At 40.4% G+C, this 5000-nt stretch overlaps 1 protein-coding gene across 1 annotated transcript in view; it reads right to left on the reverse strand.

Moving 5' to 3' along the window:
- Positions 1-3403: 3403 nt before the first annotated feature.
- Positions 3404-5000, reverse strand: part of LOC106011862 — a 10327-nt gene continuing 8730 nt past the window's right edge. Inside the window, exon 10 of the mRNA XM_013082963.2 lies at positions 3404-3753. The gene's annotated coding sequence lies outside the window, so the exon portion shown is untranslated. The remainder of the gene's footprint in view (positions 3754-5000) is intronic.

Genomic DNA, 5000 nt, shown 5'->3' on the forward strand with positions numbered 1-5000 from the left:
CCCCCCCTTTTGTTTCCCCCACCTTTTCGGATTTCCTCTTCAGGGTCGAGAAATCTACATCATCATTACTGTGTTTCAAACGAGACCATAGTTTCAACCAATACCAATAGCACGTCGCCTCAGAACTATATTTGTCTCTAAAGTGTACTACAGGCATGATGCGGGGGAAATTTGGAAGTTCGTTAAGAAGAAGAAACTAAGCTTACAAATTAATGTGGTGGCATCAATGTAAATAGAGCGGAAGTTTTGCTGTCCCCGCGGAAATTTGCACATTGCAACCTTAAAATTTGCCAAAATTTACCCCCAGAATGCCAACACTTGCCCCCCAAATTGCCAAATTAGCAAAAGTTTGCCCAGAAATTTACATTCAGAATCCATATAGACAATTGCTGCTTACGTGATGAAACAGACGTACTGAAAAAGATTGGCATTTTGGGGGTTATTTGAAAAATCGTAAGCTCTTTTATTAAAAGAATATTTAAAAAAACATCACAATGGAACTGAAACCAAGGCTGGTGAACTGATACATCATTCCGAGCGGGCCTTATGCCTCGGAAACTTAAACAATGTACAGAAATTAATGAGGAAACAAGATTGAGGCTCTGGAAATGTGGGTCTTTCGTAGCATTAATAGGATTAGAATACAGATCTGGACTGCGAATGAAGTTCAGAACGAAGGGAAACAAATCTGGCAGACTTGCATGGGCCTGGAGTGAAATTTGAAGTCGACAACGGCTCAAAAGAAGGAAAGTATTCGGGGGGGGGGGGGTAAAATTTGCGATAATTTGCGGCAATTTGCGTCAAGTTGTCTCTTTCGCTCTTTATGACCCCATTTTGATAGGTGTTTCTCGTCCGTCAAGGCATATCTTAGTTTGTTAGCGGTTCTCCAGGGTTGGTGTCTGTGGTCATATCGTCCAACAGGAATGTACAAGGCTTTCATCTTTGAAAATTGTCCTGAAGGACCACAGTGAAATGCCAAGCCAGCTGTTGCTGTTTCGATAGACAGAGAGAGAGAGAGAGAGAGAGAGAGAGAGAGAGAGAGAGAGAGAGAGAGAGAGAGAGAGAGAGAGAGAGAGAGGGAGGGAGCGAAAGATACAGACGGACAGACAGAGATAGAGAGAGAGACAGAGATAGATAGATAGATAGATAGAGAGAGAGAGAGAGAGAGAGAGAGAGCTGTTGCTGTTTCGATAGACAGATAGAGAGAGAGAGGGGGGAGAGGGGGGGGCTGAGGCCGTTTCGGTAGACCACAATGATGGGAATCGACTCTTGGTGTGGCGCGTAACCAAGGGAGTTGGAGCACCCGTTAGCATTTTGTATCTGCATGGACGCACATCCTTTCAAAAATTCTGGATGGGTCAGCTTTTCCATAATTGTCCACAGAAATTTTACCACATCTTATCTTATGCTTGGCTGCTATTCTTTCGCTTGGTGAAAGTGGCACCAGGAATAGATGCGAGTGGGGTAGAGATCGTGTTGAGGGTTGCAAGTGCTGTTCTTGTAAACAATTCCACCATAGACATCACTCCGCATTTACTTATTTTAGTAAGACTTTACGGCACTCGACACTGTTTAAGGTCACATGAGCGCCAAGGGGCGGATGTCAACAGAGAGGTCCAAACGGGGAATCAGGCTTACTCTGCTCACTTCTCTAGCCTCAAGAGCACAAAGTCTGCATCGACTATCAAGGCACCCCGGAAATAGCGGGTCACAAGAGAGTGACAAACACACAACAAAGGCAGTAGAGGAAAAATGACGATAGTAAAGATTAGGAGAGAAATAGTAGCAGTTTCCCGTATGCAGTTCAGGCACAGTTATGAGCCTGACTTTGATGAACCAGCCCATTTACAATTCTTCTGAGCATAAGAACATATTACAGCCCCCCCCCCCTTTTTTTTGGGGGGGGGGGGAATGACCTAAAGACACTTCTGTCAGTGGCACCACCCCCCTAGGTTTCTATTTTCGTTTAGATGTGTGGGATAAGCGTTGGTAATTGTTCCAATGTTCAGCTTCGTGAGTTTTCTGTTCAGGTTTTCGTTGTTGGTGTTTTGGGAGCTCCCTAAAGCGTTGATCATACTTTTGCTAATGCGAGTGTTTTTGAACGTGTTTTGCGACTGACAGGGACAAAAGAGCTCCATTTGGGAAAGTAGATAAAGAACAAATGTACTTGAATCCGTTTGTTAACCAAAGATAGTACAAAACAAGATGGTTCATTCAGTCAAAAAAGTGTCTGCGTAAGTCCGCTCATTGCTTCAGATGGCGCTGCAGTCTTTGTTTTGAAGATCTTTTTAATTTTTCCAGAAGAAGAATAGGAATAGCACCCATTTGAGTGCGCAGTTCAATGGTGTTCATCAGCTATTCGGGTTCGTTCAATGTGGAGTTTTAGGGTTTAAAAAAATATTTCAATGACCTCTCGCCTCTCATTCTAAAATCAAATTAAACGAAGAAAACAGTCGCTTCTTCCACTGGAAGAGGTTTTTTGTCAGCGTAACCATTTTTTTAAAAGGCGTTCTTCCGAAATTCAAATTCTAATTTATTCAAAAACGTGTTAGTTTCACTTTGATTTTTTCCACTCAAGTAGGGTGACTCTGTTCGCAAAGAAGAGTGCGCTTTTTCGAGAGGGCGCCACCAGATTTTGAGGACGCTCTTTTAATTGGCTCAAAGAGAGGAGTGAACTATCTTGTTTTGTACTATCTTTGCGTTAACTGCCCAATTTCGACCAGAGACTAAAAAATGACGTCATTTGACCTTGGCCCCTCCCGGCACCATGAGGCACTGTGGACAAAGTCAATAGTACTGAGGCGACGTGGTTACTTTCTAGTCCTACACTGGAGGTTCAAAGCCGCCCCTATGTCTGCATTATGCGCACGACATTATGTGAAGCAGCATTTGTGTTTGCTTTGATTAGTTTTGTTTCTCTCCGACATGTACAGACCCTGAAATCCGGTAAATCTGCTCACAGAATCACGAAAAGAAGAGTTGTTGTTTTCGGGATGGGGTTGTTATTTTTTTTTTGGGGGGGGGAGAGTTTAATTTGGAAACATCACTTTCTGCCCCCACCCCCTACCTCCTTTACCCGTTCCTTTTTGCAGCCTTTCTACTGCTACTCCTTGGCTCCTTCTTACTGCTGTCTTTCAGCCACACCCCTGATATCAATCATGGTAGTTAAGATCTACACCTAGCCTTCTCGGATATGGGCGAAAAATCTCGGAGGTCCCTTGTGCAAGTTGTTCACGTTAATTATCCCATGGGGATCCGATAATCCCGAGAGCTCATATGACCTTAATATGCAGTTGCAAGCGCCTTAAACACACACACACACACACACACACACACACACACACACACACCCACACACACACAAAAGACAAAATGAGTTTACAATATCAAGACAAAACTCTGAGAAATGAAAACCAACTGTTTTATTCTAAAAGTAAGAAAAATCATAAGGTGCTTTATTTGGCTAAAAATAAAAATTCAGTCCTCAAAGGTGGACGACGTCCTTTGTGGATTATTGCCTCTTCTATATTTGTATTCGTCCATGGGTCCAAAAAATTTCAAACACAGAATCAAAATTAGAAATGAAATAAAGCAAGAGAAAGAGTGAGTTTATAGTTCATCTACAAGCATCCTATGTAAGAGGAAAGTAACAAAGAGCACACTGCCGTTGGTTCTTCATCCATTTCTCCTTCTTTGTCGATCAGACTCAATTCACAGCGACTGTTTGCTTTCTGTTAAGATCTCCGCCTACTCCTGGAAAGAGCATTGGAATGGCCATTATTATGATGTTCAAATTATGGTTTCCGTTAATTCCGTCAAAAAAGTGCTCGCTCGCTCACTCACTCACTCCCTCCAGCACTCACTCACTCACTCACCACTCACTCACTCACTCACTCACTGAATCACTCACTCACTCACTCATTCACTCACTCATCAAACAGTTACCACAGTAATGAAAATGAATACCCGTAGATCTACGGTAGGTCTAGCGCCCAGTGTCTACTTTTCATTCAGTCATATTCCTGTGACAAGTCCCGAGATTTACCTTAAAATTACCGGTACAAAGTTCTACCTGCTCAGTAGGCCCTACCTAATTTAGAGAAATTTGACGTAATTTTAGAGTATTTTTAAATTACCAGCAAAAATAAACCAGGTTACGTGCTAGCATTACTTTGGCATAAACAACATCCCCGTCATAATTCCAAAGCCACAATAATGCCACCAAGTGACTTAATTCGGATTAATTGTGTTGGAAAAATGGCTTGCAATGACTCCTCCACAAAATTATAACCAAACCAAAGAAAGCCCCCCCCAAAAACCAAAACTAAAAACAAAACAAAAACCAACCCCACATTTTTGAATCTCTTAATTCGTATTTCTCCAAAGGCCATAGGTTTGTGTCTATTTAGCTTATTGAGAAAAATCATTTCGATAGACAATTATAACAATGGGTATTACATCCCTTTTGTATTTCAATTTCGTGTATTAAAACAGTTGCAAATAATCATTTCGATTGCCCATTATAAAACGGAATATTATTTAAAATTTCATTTCACTTCTTTGTATTAAAACGGTCACAAATAATCAATATAATTAAACATTTTAAAGTTGAAAATTAAATTTATTTTGTATTTCCATATTTTGTATCAAAATGCCGGCAAATAACCTGTTCAAATAACCATGATAGAATGGGATAGGATATTAAAATCAATTTTGTATGGCCCTTTTTTTGCTTTAAAACGGTTGCAAAATATCATTTCGATTAACCATTACAAAATTGATTTTTGAATCTAATTTGTATTTCCTTTTCTCTGTATGAAAACGGTTGCAAACAATCATTTTGATTAACCAATGTTATCAAATTAAATATTACGTTTCTTTTGCAATTCACTTCCTTGTATTAGAACAGTTGCAAACAATCAATTCAATTTACAATTATGAAATTGAGTATTAAATCTCTTTTGCATTTAACTTCTTTGTATTAAAACAGCTTCAGGCTT

This window comes from Aplysia californica, unplaced genomic scaffold (assembly GCF_000002075.1).
Source record: "Aplysia californica isolate F4 #8 unplaced genomic scaffold, AplCal3.0 scaffold00202, whole genome shotgun sequence".
Lineage (NCBI taxonomy): Eukaryota > Metazoa > Mollusca > Gastropoda > Aplysiida > Aplysiidae > Aplysia > Aplysia californica.